This window comes from Haemaphysalis longicornis, unplaced genomic scaffold, assembly GCF_048455015.1.
Source record: "Haemaphysalis longicornis isolate Haplotype H1 unplaced genomic scaffold, Haemaphysalis longicornis Haplotype H1 scaffold_2, whole genome shotgun sequence".
NCBI classification, from domain to species: Eukaryota; Metazoa; Arthropoda; class Arachnida; order Ixodida; family Ixodidae; genus Haemaphysalis; species Haemaphysalis longicornis.
Window position 1 is genome coordinate 14,361,996 of NW_027526295.1, and position 18,279 is coordinate 14,380,274.

Genomic DNA, 18,279 nt, shown 5'->3' on the forward strand with positions numbered 1-18,279 from the left:
TAGTCAGCACCCCGTCATCGGAGGCAGCGAGGTTGCTCAGCCAAGTTAAACAACTCACCTTCGACAAGAAGCAATACGCTGTTCAACTGTATAGAATTTCACCTGACGTCTCTATCAAAGGAGTCATCCGTGGCGTGCCCACAAAATTCACAGAAATCGAAATCCTGAACAACATCGACCAGACGGTGGAAGAAGTGTATACTGTCAGACGCATTGGAACCTCCTCCACGGTCATCATCACCTTTGCTGGCCCCAAAGTCTCTTATACAGTACGGCTATACGGAGCAGAATACCCTTGCTCTATTTACAAGAAAACCATTCCCGTCTGTGGCGCCTGCCACGGGGTTGGACATCGAGCGACAGCCTGTCCTAATCCAGCGACTGCGGTGTGTCACGTCTGTGGCCTCCAAAATCCACAACCAGGACACGCCTGAAACCATATGTGAAGCCTATGCGGCGGCTCACATTTCTCTGGGTCCCCTGGGTGCACTAAACGCTACGCTGAACCCTTCGTTCTGAAACAACTACGACTCCGACAGGCACGAAGGGAAACGTCCAGGACACAGCTGAACCTATCACCACATGGAAGTCGCTCACGAGGCCGTTCATCTACGCCTGCTGCACCGAAGTGCTACCGTTCCAGAAGCAAGTCCAGGGATGTCTTATGCACCACGTCATCTGGGGATCAATTGGGTCGGCCGGCACAAGTAAGCTGGGCTCAGATGATTTCCCCCACAGCACAACCCAAATCCTTCCCACCCATTCCTACCAAAGCTAAACAAAATCCAATACCCTGCATGGAGGGCAAAAAACTAACCCGTGTCCTGGAGGAACAAACTGTCTAAATTACGTCTCTTCAGGCCCATCTTGAGGTCCTCGAAAGCTCTCAAAGTAATCTCATTGAGAAACGCAAGAGACCCAATCCTCCTTTTGCCCCTCAACCACCCCTAGCTAAGTGGAATAACTCAAGAAATTTAACTCATGGGAACAGGTTAAGCGCCAGGCACAACTGGAGGAAGGAGAACAGACAGGAAAGAGGCGCACTAACAACTGAGCTTCATTCGCTCCGAAAGCGACTATAAAGGCACGAAAAACATCATGTGATACTAGTTGCACCACGTTTGAAAACCATTACAGCTGCCGCGCTCACCTAACTAATCATCCAGATAATCCACCTCACTCGCAAGAAGGTCGACTGAAGGCTTGCTTACATATCGGTCCCCCATCTTTTTATGACGGAGGCCTCGAACACTTCCCGTTCTTCTTTTTTGCGATATGAATGCAGCACTCGGGCCTCTCGAACACTGGTTTGCAGCCCCTTGGCTTGCAGTCAGTCTTTCAGGGAAGCGCCAGATTGCTTCCTGTTCCCGTCTCCAGCGTCGCCGCATGTTCACGCAACCGGTCGTTGAGGCAGCGCCTCGTCTGTCCGACGTATACACGGCCGCACTTCAAGGGGACCAGATACATTACGTTTTTTGAACACTCCACAAACGCAGTGGCATGCTTCTTGCTGCAGACAGGAGGCCTAGGTCCGCATCGGTTAACTATGCGGCACATAGTTCTTAGTTTGTTGGGAGCGCTGAAGACTGTTCACGTTTTGGTAGGTGATAACCTTTAATAATTAAGACATGAGAGTAGGGTACAGGATACATGTGACAGCCGGCTCCATGGCGGGCGGGCACCGACCCCCTAGGGCTGTCCCTGAACGTCCACTTAACACAGGGTAGGGGGCGCTGGCAGACGGCCACAACATCTCCCCCTTTAAGTATAGCCATAACGGCGCGGTGGACGGATCAGTCTCCCAGATCGCGACCTTGTCCCAGGTCCAGCTGCTTGCGGAGATGGTGGTGCCAAGGGAGCCGCGTTGCTGGGTGTGTCGGTGAGTGTGTCACGCGGGGGAGGCAAGCTGTCAACGGAGACTTGATCTTCCTCGGCACTCTCACGACGATCGACAACCAAGAACTTAGCGTTTCGGCGAACGGTGCCCTGGTCCGTGCCAATGATGTAGGAGCGGGGCGCATCCGCCTTCGCAAGCACTGTTCCAGTGCGTTTCAGGTCCTTGATCCAAACCTTCTGGGCAGGTTGAAACTCCGGTCGCTCTCTGGCAGCATGCCTTCTGTTGTAGTTTAACTCTTGACGACTTCTGGCTTTGTGCTCTGAAGCCTTGAGGGCTGCTGCGTCTGCAACTGAAGGCTTCAGCAGTTCTGGTGCCAAAGGGATGTGCGTTCGCAGCCGACGGCTGAACAACAGCTCGGCCGGGCTGTACCCGTTGTCCAGTGGTGTTGCTCGATACGCCAAGAGAGCCCTGTACGGATCCGATGCCTTCGTTATTTTCTTTTTGGCGATCTTGACCGCAGCTTCAGCACAGCCATTGCTTTGTGCATACTTAGGGCTTGAAGTGATGTGTCGAAAGCCCCAGTCTTTGGCAAAAGCCAGAAACTCCGAACGGAACTGCGGCCCGTTGTCCGTGACCACTTCCTCAGGAATGCCATGCCTTGCAAAGATAGACTTTGTCTTCTGGATGACAGTTTCGGGTCTCTGGTTTTCCAGTAGTGCTATCTCAATGTAGCGCGAGTAATAGTCCGTCACACACAGGTACCACTTCCCGTTGGCATAGAACAAGTCCATGGCTAACCTTTGCCACGGTCTGTCTGGGAAGGGGGTGGTCATGAGCGGCTGGACTGGAGTTAGTCTTTGCTCCATGCAGCTGACACACTTCTCCACGGTGTCAGCAATGTCTCTCGCTATACCTGGCCACCAGCAGGACAGTTTGGCTCGCCTTTTGCACTTCGTGATGCCTTCATGCCCGTCGTGGAGAGAACCGAGCACAGAAGCTCTTAGGGCTGCAGGTATGAAGTAGCGCTGGCCTCTCATGATGATTCCGTCATGTAGTGTAAGTTCATCCTTGAACTGCCAGTATGGCAAACACTCCTGCCGCACTTGGGACTTCACCTTCGGCCAGGCTGTTTGAAGGTAGTCCACGATGGCTTTGGAAACGAGGTCTCCACCTTGTGCCTTCGCAAGAGTCTGTAAGCTCACGTCGGGGACGTGCACATGACAGATGAGGGCTTGCTCGAACTCTCTAACCTCGTCAGCAAGGTCTGTGCTTCCATGTGCTGCAAGTGGCTGCCGGGATAATGCATCAGCAACAACCAGGTCCTTGCCTGGTACGTGCTGCATCGTATAGTCGTATCGCATCATCCTAAGACGCAGGCGTTGCAGTCTTGGTGTGAGGTCATCCACTGGCTTCCGAGTGAACAGAGGGATGAGAGGCTTGTGATCAGTTTCAATATGAAACTTCAAACCAAGAAGATAGTCCTTGAACTTGTCCGATGCCCATGTGATGGCGAGGGCCTCCTTTTCGATCTGGGAGTAGCCCTTCTCTGCCTCTGTCAACGATTTTGAAGCGTAGGCAACGGCTCGCAGGCTCTTGTCTTCCTGACGCTGCAGAAGAACAGCACCCAGCCCGTAGCTGGACGCGTCTGCAGACAAGACCGTCTCCTTTGTAGGGTGGTAGAGAGCAAGCAGTGGTTGCGATGTGAGAGAAGCTTTAAGATCTTCGAATGCACGTTGCTGAGCGCTGTCCCAGCTGAATGGGACGTCCTTGTGCAGTAGGTCTCTCAGAGGAGCTGCCTTGACAGCTAGATTTGGTATGAACCGTGCGACAAAGTTCACCATGCCCAAGAATCTCTTTAGTTCGGTCACGTCTGTTGGAGGAGGCATGTTAACGATGGTCGCAATCTTGTCTGGGTCTGGAGTCACGCCATCTTTGTTGATCACATGGCCCAAGAACTGGACGGTTTCCTGAGCGAACACACACTTGTCACGGTTCAGTGTAAGTCCCTTCTGTTTTAGTCTGTCCAGGACTTCAAGGAGACGACTGTCATGCTCGGTTTTCGTCCTGCCCCACACGAGAATGTCGTCGATGAGGCACGCCACTCCCTCCTGGCCTTCTAAAAGCTGATGAACCATTCTCTGAAAATGTTCAGGAGCCGAAGAAATGCCAAAGGGAAGGCGGTTGAACTTGAACCGACCAAATGGAGTGATGAATGTTGTGAGCAGCGTTGATTCGGGATGCAGTTCCACTTGGTAGAACCCCGAGTATGCATCGAGACGAGAGAAGTACTTGGCTTGTCCCAAGGTAGCCAAAATCGGCTCTACGCTAGGGATTGGGTGATACTCTCGTTGTATGCTCTTGTTCAGCGCTGTGTAGTCTACACATATGCGCACTTCACCGTTCTTCTTTGGCACGACCACAATTGGCGAGCACCAGTCTGTTGGCTCACTCACTCTGGTGATGACTCCTTCCTTTTCCATCTTCTGGAGTTGGCACTCAACTGGCTTTAGCAGGGGAACTGGTACGCGTCTTGGGGATGCAACTGCCACGGGCCCTGCCTCTGGCTTCAGCTTGATTTTGTACGCGCAAGGCGCTTTCCCCAAGCCCTGAAATAGTTCTGGGTACTCGCTGACTGGGTCTAGACACTGCGTAGAACAGGCTCCGTTTACTCGTTGCAAGATGCCAAAGCTCTCTATCAGGTCTAGCCCAAGGAGTGGTTCGTCCAGGCCCCTTGTGACGTGCAGGTCTGCTGTGACACTCGTTCCCTTGTATGAGACTGTCGCATTCAGGACTCCAACGATGTCTAGACGCTGCTTTGCTGGTCCAAGAATGAGCTTGTCGGGTTTGAGAAGAGTGATCTGCTTTTCCAGCCTTGATAGCAGACCTGTTGGCACAACCGTGACGTCTGCCCCTGTATCCAGACGAAAGTCAACACTGTGACCGTTGACGGCAACTGAAACTTTCCACGGTTTCTTTTTCATCGTAGCGTTGACTGTTCCGGCAAAGAACTGTTCATCATTTGTTTGCGTGCTCTCACGTTGCTGGATGATCTGTCGTAGTCGCTTGGCTTTGCAGACCGATGCAAAATGACCCTGCTTGCCGCACTTGTGACACTGGGCTTTCGAAGCAGGGCACTGTTGCCTGGGATGCTGTACTGCGTTGCCACACCAGTAGCAGGGTTGTTTCAGCGCTGGCTCAGTCCCCTGTTTTGGCGGACCTCCCTGCTTGGGTTTTCTTCCCTTGTGTGACTTCACTTTCAGGCTATCCCCGTAGGCCGCTTCGGCAGATGAAGGGTCGACCGGCTGCTTCAGGTTCTCTTGCTGCCGACCGACGGTTTCTGTTTGCTTAGTCAACAATACTGCCCTCTCGAGCGTGAGATCACCTTCCATCTGGAGTTTCGTAGACAGCTTCTTGTCCCGGACCCCGACTACGATCCGATCCCTGAGCAGCTCTTCTCTGAGGTTCCCATAGTCACAGGTTTCAACTAGCGCGTACAGCGCAGTTATGAATTCCGCCGCCGATTCTCCCTCACGCTGTGAGCGTCTGTTGAATACAGCGCGCTCGTAAACGACGTTTCTTTTTACGATGAAAAACGCCTCGAACGCAGCCAACACGTCGGCGTAGGACTCTTGCTTGTCGGCCGGGATGGGGAGAGTGGGGAAAATTTCCTCAGCCTTTGGACCCATTAAGTAGACGAGAGAGTTTACTTGCGCATCTTCCGGCTTGCCGTTCAGTCCCGATGCGGTGCGGAACCGTTCCCAAGGCCTCTTCCATGTCGTCCAATGCTCCGGTAGGAACGTGAAAGGCTCCGGCGGTGAAATCTGGTACGGCGACGGCGTTGGCGGCACTGGGCGAGTAGCTGGGGAAGCCCCGTCCATTGTTTCGATGCGCGGGCGGCGTAGGCCTAGCGACGACGCTTGACGAAGACGCCGAACTTTTGATGAGTCCGGGTTTCCAGCGGCTGGCCTGGCGAAGTTTGCGTGCGGGTACTAGTCCTCAACTTCTGACACCATGTTCACGTTTTGGTAGGTGATAACCTTTAATAATTAAGACATGAGAGTAGGGTACAGGATACATGTGACAGCCGGCTCCATGGCGGGCGGGCACCGACCCCCTAGGGCTGTCCCTGAACGTCCACTTAACACAGGGTAGGGGGCGCTGGCAGACGGCCACAACAAAGACCACGCGCACACCGGCACGCTCCGCATTTTTCTTTACGCGATGCGATTTCCCATGTATGTATGGGATTACGGCAATCTTCTGCCTTTGATTCTGTCCAAAGTTCGACTGGCTGGCTCCTTCGTGCTGCTCATTTAAAAGCTTTCCGGTCAAGCCGCAAAGCATCGATGCAGGGAAGCCCTCCTGGAACACTCTCCCGACCTGCGAGACAAAACTCTCCTGTATCTGGTGCTGGCAGGACCTTACAAGGGCGTTCCTCAAGGCAGCGACCGCTATGCCCCGCTTGACAAACTTGGAGTGACCAGAGGTGAATGGAAGCAAGGCTTTCTTGGAGCGGACGGAGTACACCCAGCAAACGTGGTCCTTCAAGAACGTCCGCTCCAGGTCGAGGAACCTCAGGCGACGCCTGGACCTGGAGCTGACGTTCTTGAAGGACCACGTTTGCTGGGTGTACTCCGTCCGCTCCAAGAAAGCCTTGCTTCCATTCACCTCTGTCCCTGGCATGCTCCCCTTCCCACATGCCAGGGACACGGCGTTAAGCTAGCTTAACCACCATACTTCAATGGAATTGTAGAGGAGTCAAACAGAAAAGAGCAGCTCTCCGTCAATTCATCTGCACCCTCGACCAAAAACCAGTTGTTATAGCCGTTCAAGAGGCCAACACGTGCATAACATTACCTGGGTACATATCGTATGGATCAATAGACACCTACCCAACTTTAATCGTTGTCAATAAGCCCGCATCAGCTGTTCATCACATCACACCCCAGCATGGATGTAACCACACCCTCCTGGAGCGTCTGTACCCGTCCAACAAAACCAAGTCAAGCGTATTCATAGTCAACATACCCCGCACGGGGCACCTTGAGTAATCTTGGTTACGGTATTGCCGACATCGCGAACCCCGAGCCCTTATACTGACGTGTAACCGACCGTGGTAATGAGTTTTAAGGTGAAGGGTAGACACCTCAAGCGGGGGCCGTCGGAGCCCAGGTCAACTCCGGCGGATAAACTCCATGTCTGTTTACCAGGCAGGGAGCTCCGGGACCTCTCTCGGTATCAGGGTAACCCAAGCGAAGAAAGTACCCCCGTCTGTACTATATGCTTCTATACTACAGCAAATGGTATTTTCAACCCCCACCTCCAAACGTAACCGGTCCCTGAAAAGGGGCTGCACCGAAGTAGCATTTCCTTCTCTGTTCCAAACCTGACAACTACTCGCGTTTTCCAGTCGTTGAGTTCCTTGAAAAAGAAAAGCCTGTCACCTCACAGTCCTGGTACTTGATTTCGAAATTTCTGGAAATTCTAACGAGGCCGTCATACAAAGCTAAGAAACAACGAACTGGTGAAGTTCTTGTGGGTATCACCACCTACCTTCAGGCCACCAAACTCCTGAGCCAAAACTGAATTGCCTATCTGGCCATCAAGGTCACGCGGCCACCGTAGCCTCAACAGCTCGCAGGGCGTGATCTCGGAACCAGATCAGGCAAACGAGGCAGAGGCCGATCTCCTTGAAGGCCTGCGAAACCAAGGTGTGACGGCAGTTCGGCGCATTACCATCAGAAGAGATGATGACAAGGAAATACCCACTAGGCTGCAGAAAGTGATTTAAGCACATCGTTGTAGCTACCCTATCCTGATTCGCTGGGGGACTGGAGTTCTCTCGTACAAGCGCAACATGCACTGACTGTTGTCTGTCTTTTTCTTATGCAGTGTACAAGCATATAGTGACATACTCTACGCTTTTGAAACTTTGCGAGATATGCTTTCACAAGCTAGTCATATGTGCTACCTTTTTTTTTTTTGTTGACTGGTGTCAGCTATATAGCGTTGTAGACCGTTTCTCGGGACTGTGCGATGCCACATAATATGTGCACTGTTTACCTTTTTCTTTTCGCAGTGTGTGGGGCTGCCTTAGTGTGTCTGTTTTATTTGTACTGATTCTGAATTATTTTTGTCATTGGTGCTTCACCAGTTCGCTATTAGCTTACTGGCTGTGATTTGGGTAAGCGTGGAGAGTTTGGTTTGGTGCTAAGTATCATTTTTTTCCTCATCTACAAATTGGTTTCTACATAAAAAAATATTTTTGGGCTATCGCTCCTTTTCATTTATTTTTTATTGGCTGTTAACCTGCCATAGCTTGGCTGGAGCGAGTTTCGTTCCCCGAATTTCTTTTTTTATTATTATGGGGAACACGGAATCAATAAAGGAATAAATAATGAAGGCACATAATCCTCACATTTGACCTGCCCACTCTTCCAGTTCACATCAACGCAGGCTTCATCCGGTGCTCCATCCTAGCGTACATCTCGAATCCACGGCGCTGTTACAAATGCCAGCGGTTCGGGCATGGCACTAACTCGTGTCGGGGCCAACTAACATGCGCCAAGTGCGCGCAACACGATCATCCAACAGACAACTGCCCTTCAAATCAACTCCTCTGCATCAATTGTCAAGAACCTCACGCCGCATATTCGCGAACGTGCGATAAGTTCAAACGTGAGAAAAAAGTCATAAGCATCAAGGTCACTGAACACATACCCTACTCAGACGCGCGGTAGAGATCCGAATCTTTCCCCCTAGGGAGGTACGCCGACGCAGCTCGGCGGGGGCCGGAGTGGCGTCGGCGGACTTCACTACTCGCACAAACTCACGTTCACGCTCGCCACTCGTCCTCACCACTCGCACTCACTCGCGCTCACGCTCACCCCTCCGCCCCACCAATCGCACTCACTCGCACTCACGCTCGCCACTTGGACCTCACTACTCGCACAAACTCATGTTCACGCTCGCCACTCGTCCTCACCACTCGCACTCACTCGCGCTGACGCTCACCACTCGCATTCGCCTGTGTAAAGTTGGCTTTCCAACAGGGCTTTTACTCATGCTCCCACGCCATCAGCAAGGAATAAAAGCTTTCACATAAAAAAAATGGCAAAGTTTGCACTAAGTTGCGCAAGGCTTACACCACAACGAAGCTGGATGATTTCTTTCTCTGTAGGCACTCCCTTTCGTTGTAAGCACCAAGACGCAGTGCATTAGGTTTGAAATCGTTTATTTACATGTTGCATAGTCGCTTTACACTGTTCATGCATGACTGGCAGCTCCGTGTCGTTTTGTCCGCAGGTGAAACCGACTTCGCGAACTGGGCGTCTGTAGCGACAGCTGCCTTGTGCTTCCCCCTTGAGGCGCAGACATACGTGAACTCTTGTCTTGGTTTTTTTTTTTTTTTTTTTTGCGAGCGCCACGTGCAAGCCAGGACAATGCCGGGCGCTCCCCGTGAGACGCTTTGCTCGTGCGCTCGGTAAACAGCCGGGGTAACTATGACAATGTTTTTTTGATGACGCCGCACACCGCACACATTACGGCCAGCAACAACAGCCTCACTGTTGAATGCACATGCTGAAAAAGGAGTAACACGTGACCTCCCAAAACGGCAATGCAGCTGCTAAGCGCAACAACTAAAAAAATATTCCTATGGCGAAAGTCTTTCAGCTTTAACGGCAGACTCCAGGCAGTGGCGTCTGCTACTTTGCTAGGCCGATTATTGCGCCCTCAATACATAAAAATAAATTTATCCTCCGTTGTGTAGAGTGCGCTTTAGGTTACACAGTGAGAAAAATTAAGACACACGAAGTGGACAGTGTAAGCGCTACTGCGAATTGATTTATTACAAGTACAGTATTTCCTAGGAGACCAAAGAAGTCGGAAGTGTTACAAGACACGAATGGGAGGCGGGAGAGGGGCAAGTGTGGGAAAACGTTTCACTATAACTCACAGGTGACAGGCGGCAAAGCATCATAAGCTGGTAAAGGGCACTTTTCCTTTGTTTAATTTTTATGTAGCACTGTATTCTCTGCATGACGCTTTTGATTTATTATATAGTTTAACACACCGAAACTACGCAGGTTTAACACACCGAAACTACGCCGTAGCGGAGGGCTCCGAATTAATTTTGACAACTTGGGGATCTTTAACGTGCGCCGAAATCTCGTACACACGGGCTTTCTCGCTTTTCGCCTCCACCAGGGAAGCGGCCGCCACGAACGGGAATCGAACCTGCGACCTCGCGCTCAGCAGCACACCGCCTTTGCCACAGCAATATTGACTTGCATTGCGCGATTGAAAGCAAAGGGTTCTCAGTCGGGCGCATTTGTATCATACCCTCCACAAACAAAGATGTCTGCATTATATGCAGATCTGTATATTAAAGGTTTATTGTGTGCGCAGTCTTTTACTTGGCGTACAACAGTACGCCAAGTAAAACACATTAAAACTGTGAGTTTGAACAGCCACCGCTACCACTAGACACGAAAAGTTAAGCTATCTTAAGCGCAATACCGAACAGCTGTTCTAGTTTCCAAACCTGAGTAATTACAATAGAGCCGTTTTAAGCGCGTTAAACAGTGGCATGGTCGTTTAGGAAAATAAAGGACATCGCTTTTATTGTATTTCATATAATATGCATCTCTGAACGTAAAAAAGGGAAAAAGATGTATCAACAACAAGAAATAATTTAATTTCTCAGTTTTTAAACTGGAAGTACGGATGTTGCTCATTCATGCAGCGACGGCTTCCAGAACAGGCTGACGCCCTTACGACTTGTGCAAGACCACTCTCTGTACCTGAAAAGTCAAGCTAAAATATTCCTCCACAAACACAGTGTCGCTGTCCCTCATTTGTAAGGACGAGGTTGCTTCGAAGTTTTCGGTGCATGTATCCCGTTTTAAGAAAATTATTGTACAGCGTAACGTCGTTATTACAAAAGTGTGTAGGAAAATGGCCGATAATTTTAAGCCTGCATCTGTGCCATCACTACAGAAGAAGAAAATGTTAGTTGAATTTTGGCCGTGCTTGTGATATATTAAACCTTTAAACTTCCACTATTTGTATTGTGGAACGATGTAAACAACATAAATGACAACCATGCGGCCGCTGAAACAATTTTGCTTTCTCAATGTTTCTTCTTTTCCACGCTGTCGGATTTCGCTGACGGATTTCAGCAACTACTTAGTTTTCACCTCTTCATTAACCATTTATTTTAACCTCTGGTGTCTTTTTAGAAAACGGTAGTGAAAAGTTGTGGTTTCATCTGTGCCACGATTAAACTTCCTTGCGCAGTATTTTTTCTTTTTCGTACATACTCTATGTGTTTCAATTTGTGAACGGTTTATTTGATATTTTGCTATATACTGCCATTTTATTACCAACTATTATTAAATTATTAATATAATTTTCCAAGTTCGGTTGTACATTTATTTGGAGTTTTAAAAATCAAACCCTTTTGTTTTAAAGCGCTTTCGTTGCCTCACTGATGGCGACCGTACGCGAAAACGCACTGCAGGAAAGCCAACTTTATTTGACTATGACGATGATTATCGTAGGTGAAGTGAAAAGTGGCTTAACCGCAGCGATCAAAGTCCCTGCATCAAAAACTTCGCATTTCAAAAGTTGTTTTCGTTATACGAATGGGCATTTGAATTTTTCAACCGCGAATGCTGTTTAGGTTGGCGGTTGTGCCGGCGAACGTGCGCTGGAAAACATCTCCGAGCAATAACGTTGTCGTTCCCGCCGACACCGCTCGACCTTGGAGAACACTCTGTCCGCGCGTGCCAGTCATGGAGAACTTTCAACGGCAAGTTCGGAAATCCATGCGAAGTTTAAAAAGCCTGGTCTCCAGCGAAGGGAGAGATGGGACGACAGAATAGGAGCGCCATTCCCGAATGAGAGGAAGCGCGGCGCGAAAGCCGCTGAAACGGAGGCGACGACTTTGGGCCAATCCCGAATATCGCGCCGGTGAAGTGGCGGCGAAACGTCAGCGAGTTGCAGAAGATCCGGATTTACGAGCTCACGTGCATTGTAGGTACATTGATGACCAAGGGTTCATTGCTTATCTTGCTTACCTTATCTCGAAGCATAACCACGCAAAAGACTTGGCCGAGTATTCACAACCAGGCACATACTTAGCCGAACCAAGAATACGCTATAGACGGGGCCGCAAGCTTCGCTGTTTTCCAAGCCTTCGCGGCACTAGTGCTAAGCTGTCCCAATTTTTTTGTTATCATTCTGCATTAAGCTGTTAGCGTAACTTGAGAGCTGTTTAGCATGTGACCCCATTATATAAAATACGCTTTCAGGAGGGCATTTAGGGACACTGTCAATAAATAAATAAGTAAATAAACGTGGTGAGTTTTGAGGGCAATAACTTTGCGTTCCGGATTATTTTTTGTGTGTATATCTACGTGTGTGTGCTCATGTTTTGTATACGTTTTTACCTCTTCTCTCTGAAATGCCCTCCGTTCAATGAAACTGTGCAGCCGTCAGAAATAAAGATATTAAATACATTCAAAGAGGTTAACACAGCCTTCATTTATCTAGCCTGTTTAGCACCTGATATGGGATGTGTAGATATTTGGTGAACAAAAGATGTGTCACGTCATATCTGTCACATCCTATCTCGCGCAGTCATCAATAAGGCGTGATTTTATGTTTCTGTACTTTGATTGTGTCGACGTTAAAGTAGGTTGTGATTTTTACAAGTACTAATGCGTCGATTTTGTTATGAGCGGCACTCGTCGTTTTCGCTTTCGGCAGTACAAATATTTTCGGGCATGAAATACTTACTGATTTGAGCTAAAATTTACCTTTCTCAGGAATGGGGTCTCACTTTTTCCAAAGTATGTATCCGGTTATTATACGCACATGGCGGTAATCATCGCTGGACTCTAAATTCTCGCAAATTTGCCTGAAGCCATTCATCATAACTTTTTATTATTGTCCATGCTATATCGCTCAGATTCTACAAAACAAAACAAAAAAAAACACTGAAAATTTTGACAGCGGTGGCAAACTTGAGAAATAGTCCAGTTCGGAAGAAAAGCTTAGAAAAGCTGTTGCCATTGTCAAAATGCTGGCTAGCGCGCGCAAATATTCCTATCTCGAAGCGCGCTATGCGAGCCACTGAAATTGCAGAGTAAATTCCCTCTGGACAACCCTCCAAACGATTTATTCCAAGAGTAATCCCAGGTGAAATGCGCGCAGAGCGACAGAGTCCAGCGAAACACCGCCACGCAAAGATAGAAAAGGGCAAGCAAGGTGGAGGAAGGCTACTGGAGCGCTTGGCCTTGAGCGCTTAGCAGAGACAAGGCGAGGTAGAGAGGCGGCGCCGCGTGGTCGCGCCAAATCGGGACTCCCTGACTTAAGCGCGGGCGTCCTCATGGCGACGAGTTGCCTGGCGCCCACCTCCCTCCCCGTCCCCCTTTCTAAACGGCGCCAACCTGCCACAGAGCAAAAGCGCAGCTTGATCCTCAGCTACACCGCCATGCGCCCGCACTGGGCACCGACACAAGTTCACGTCGAAAGTTTATACGAAATAACGGGGAGAATAAGTCATCGGACACGCACACGCACGCACGTACACAAGCACGTACACAAGCACGAACACGCACGCAAACAAACAAACGCATACACGCGCGCATGCACACAAACGCACATGCACACACACACACACACACACACACACCAACGCACTTGAACACGCGCACGCACGCACACATACGAACTCGCACGCACGCAGACGCACTCACGTGAACACTCACACGCACGCACGCACGCACCCATTCACTCACTCACCCACTCACAAATTACGCTATCCGACTGCCGAGAACGCGTAGTATTCGTCACACCCCACAGGGGTCACGGTATACTGCTCCGCTAGTCTGCACGCCATCGGCACGCGGACGACGATCTACATACGGGGCACAAAATGTCAGGAACACGTACTAGACTACGAAGCCCTTTTCAGCGAATCAGCGCAGCAAGCATGACGGGGACTACAGTTTTTGGCCTGACCACAACGCTAAATACGAAAATGAAGCAGCAGAAGCGATTTCGCCTTCATAACTAACTGGCTGGCGACCGTGAACGGACAGAATGAAAAGAGCAAAATGCGGGAGCCCAGGTCCAAATTTTAACTTGGGCAGCAAATTCACAAGCGTAATGTTAATTGACGGCCGATAACAACAGAACAGCGTGAACAGCGAGTATCTTAGCTTTCGCGTCTTAAGATATGAAATATATATTTCACAAAATGCACGCAGCAGTAACGATTCGAACTCCGCGATTCGGTAAGGCGAATGAGGAGTCGGACATAACGCACGGTTTTTGTGAATCTCCACGAATGGATACACAAACTTCAGAGGGAGACAGGGAACTCAACGACGGGGTGCAGTCGGCGAGTCATCGTGACAAATACTGTGTGAGGTACGCACATCGCCGTATATGAGTCAATGCAACATTCACGCAACATAACGAAACGTAAACGTTTTGGTGAAGTTTGCAATAAAACAGCAGCGGTGAAGTTTTCAGGTGTGTCAAACACCCGGACAGCAGCAAATCACATGCCTCAAGGCACGCACCGTAACTGCCGTAGAAGGATGTGTGACGCCAAGTCCGCGTGCAAGCGAGCATCAGAACAAAGCGCCGCCGTAAAAAGCAATGGCAAACACTGATACATTTAATACGCCAAGTCCTCGAAAATGAGCTGCTGCTTCCACAACACGCAATTCGCCCATCTGAACCATTTCGTATTCCTGATACACGAATCCGGGAAAATCTGCCATACCTTTCCAAACGAATACGGGAACTCACAATTTGCGCTTCAGAACAGCCGGCCAATCGACAGCTGCAGCAAGCCGGTCAATTATGTACACCAAGTACTACGGCATCCATCGCAGCGCTCAGCGGTAGTGAACTGCAATCGATTTGTTGCGACGACGTTACCGACACTAATTCCAACACAAAACGCTGCGAGCCAGAAACATCATTCGTCGAGAGTGCGCGCAACAGCCCCAATGAGTCATGACAGTGAGCGTATGGCGTCAGACGTCCATCCAAATCGTATTCCTAAATCAACAGGTCACTGGAGATTTGATTCCACGGGGCCTTAATTATAAAGGTGGGTAGCCAAATATTCCCGAAGCTAAAGGCAGTCGTTCCATTAACTAGTGGCTGTGCGTACGAGTGGTTATTGCCAGCAGCAACTACCACAGCAAGCGGCTCCTGCGACGAATGCCAACAGCGAGTGATGCTCACCGCGGTAAGCCTCGCACATCGCGCAAGAAGCGCGCGTTCACTCGCCACTCATGAGTGGTGAGCGGGGTTCGCCGCGAGTGGAACTCGCACTCGCGAGTGGTGAGTAGGCTTCACCGCGAGTGGCTCACCGGGGCTCACCGTGAGTGGCTCACCGAGGCTCACCAGCCATGCTCATTGTCGTTTTCTGATTTTACTTTTGTCTTTGCTTGCTTATCTTAGTGTTTACGGTTTCACCTCTCATATATAACCATTCTTTTGGCGCTGTTTTCCCCAGTTGGCCTTGCGCCATTAACATCCAATCATCATCATCCTACTCAACATATATTGTCGTCCTACCCAAAAATCACCCGACATTAAAGCCACGATCAATGATGCCGTCAAAATCGCCAAAAATAGACATCTTTTTATTTTAGGGCATTTCAATGCCACTCATCCAAACTAGGGCGACAAAAACCAGCGGGGCTCCATTCTGGGAATAGACCCTATGCGAAATTGCTTGGTGATCTAGCAACACTGATGTAAACGAGACCGTCGGCCATATTGGTACGGGCGCCGATCGGGAAGTCTCGTATTGTTTACTGTGGAAGAGCAGGTGACGGTAACGCGGTATGGCTCAAACTGGACGGCGTTTTCCGGCTCCCGACCGCGGATTGTGGACGAAGGACTTGTCTGCGCTGCCGACTGTGTCCGAAGACTCATACCACTCGGGGTGCCGCGCCAAAGACCCATCCGAGCGGCACCGGAGCAGGGCATGCCGCCTAGCCACCGAGGCGCATTGCTCGCCTTCATCGGTGCGGACAAACACGTGCGACTCGCAGTAAGTAAATCCTTCTTTGTTTTTTACTTGACGCGCGTTAACCGGCATGAGCATTTGTATGGCACTTTGTTCACCGTTGTTTACCATGCAAATGCGCAGCGGCGACCCTGCTGCAGTAACTCTGAAAGAGGAAAGCGACAATCGCCAGACCATACCGCTAGTGGGTGGATTAGGTATTTTCAAATGCTGTACATCGAATTTACGGGATGATTTTTGGCGAAGATGTTTACGGAAAGGTTGCGGCCGTTTTCCGTGACGGTCGTCCGCCCGCGCGTTTGCCGCAAAGCAACCGTGCTGTGCGGCGAAGTCAACTACAAAAGCGCACATACGCCTTGAATTTTCTTTTTTTGTGTGTTTTCATTATTTATTGCGCATGTTCTGCGCAAAAATCTGTTTGTGTGTCTTTCTTCTCCTTTTTTGGCGGTGGGGTGGTTGTGTTTGTTTCTAGAGCGCATGTTTTTGGTGTGCACGAATAGATAATACAGTAAAACCTTGTTAGCTCGAACTCACTGAACTAGAAGATTTTTTTTAATTTGATGGGTCATCGGTATAGCCCGAATGTTTACCTGTTTATCTCGAAAGATTCTGGAAGTGAGTTCCAGATAATCATATTATTGCTTGCTTAAATTATGACGAACACGATTATGCGGGTACTGGTATCATTACCCACGCTGAGGTTTTTAAATACTTCCTTCTCTTGAAAAATGCATTAACAAAGCATGCAGAGATACATGCACGCTCGAACTTGACAAACAATTTTGACATCATTGCTGTTTGAGGTGTAGATTATTGCCCTTAAGGAACCAGATTTTGTGTTAAGGAAGACACAAAATCTGGTCATTTTGAGTCTGTTCCTTGCGGCCACTTCTTTTTGCTCTGTCCCTTTACCATAAACTGTAGCGGACTGGTCCTGTTCTTCACTGAGTGTTATTTACTGATACTCTCTCTGTTCTTGCAGGTTGGGCCTCATCCATGTGCTCAGCAGCTGCTTTCGCTCCCAGAAGAAAAGTGGCCGGCCCTAAGTTGTGTGCCTCACCTTTGAGACGGACAGTGGGGCGATTGGGGAGGCATCGTGCGAGTGCCCGGCGGGTTGCAGTGGAGCATGGAGTCACATCCTGGCTGCTGTGCACCTACTCGCCCTCTTGCAGGCCGAAGGTTTTAAGAGGCGCCACCAAAGCTTGCGTGCACTGAGCTGCCACAACAGTGGGGACGTCCGAGACAGCAGGGCATCAAGCCAGCGAGTGTCCAAAACATTGACTGGAGAAGCCCGCGATAAAATGGCCCCTCCCTTCCCTCGCCAATGCGTCTGTTCGATGCACGTCGAGTACAGGAGCAATGCGAGCAGCAACAAAGTGCCGTGCAGGCGCTTTGGAGAAAACTTGCTAGCCTTGGGAATGAGTTTTTTGCCCCAGTTCTGCTGGCCTCCCGCTCCTCCTCTCCCCCCCCCCCCCCCCCCTGCCAGTGACAGAAACAAGGACTGGCATGGCACCTGAAGGGTCACCTATGAGCTACCAGCAAGCATTCAGGAGAACGCAGAACGCAGAGCACGCAGAGGCTGGGCAACGTCGTGTTTACTAGACCGCGACATGCAGGGGTGCGCGAATGCTTCTTTTTGTTCCATTTATATCCACAGTTTGCTATACTGCACGCGCTATAAATCAGCGAAGTAGTTTAATTTACTGGGATTTTCACTGTGGATACAAAAAACGCAAAATCTCTCAAGCTGATGCGCGGCAGCCTGATGCAACTGTGGCCGTTTTCTTTTTGAATAAAACTTGAAATTTTCTTTCTGAATAAAACTTGAAAATTGTCTCAGCTACCTACATCAATGGCCACTATCATTACGTCAGAGGCATGCGTGCAGCGTGTGACAAACTAGAGGAGTGAGTGTGTATTTTAGTCGCAAAATATTCGACAGTAAATACATCGTTGCTGGAATTACAATGGGCACCAAGTTAACTTGACGTAACAACAAACCTTTCAGCCCGAAAAATCGGGAACCAAGTGCAAAAGCTCGAATTTTCCACCGTTAGATCATCATAAAACAGCGTTCGCCACTTCTGCAACGACACGCGGCTAAATGCAACGAACGTAAAGAAACCAACAACACACTCCCATACCGTGCGCGCCCACCACAGAGGAAATTTTCGACGGCGTAGTGCGGCAAGAAAAGTTTGTTTACAGCCCTAGGTAAGATAAAGGCTCGTGTAGGGGCTAAGCGGTACCATTTAACAATGAAATGAAGCGGGCGCAGAGCCACAGGGACGAGTAAAGAAACAGCCTAATTTTGGCAACGTGTGGTTGGTACTGTTTTCCCGGTCGAGCGCCGCTGTCAGTCGCGTGAATAAGCGGC

At 49.7% G+C, this 18,279-nt stretch overlaps 1 long non-coding RNA gene across 1 annotated transcript; it reads left to right on the forward strand.

Moving 5' to 3' along the window:
* Window positions 1–15,589: 15,589 nt before the first annotated feature.
* LOC144166990 (uncharacterized) lies at window positions 15,590–17,278 on the forward strand. Its single transcript, XR_013321805.1, has 2 exons — window positions 15,590–15,926; window positions 16,885–17,278. It is a non-coding gene; the product is annotated as an uncharacterized LOC144166990 (long non-coding RNA).
* Window positions 17,279–18,279: the final 1,001 nt, after the last annotated feature.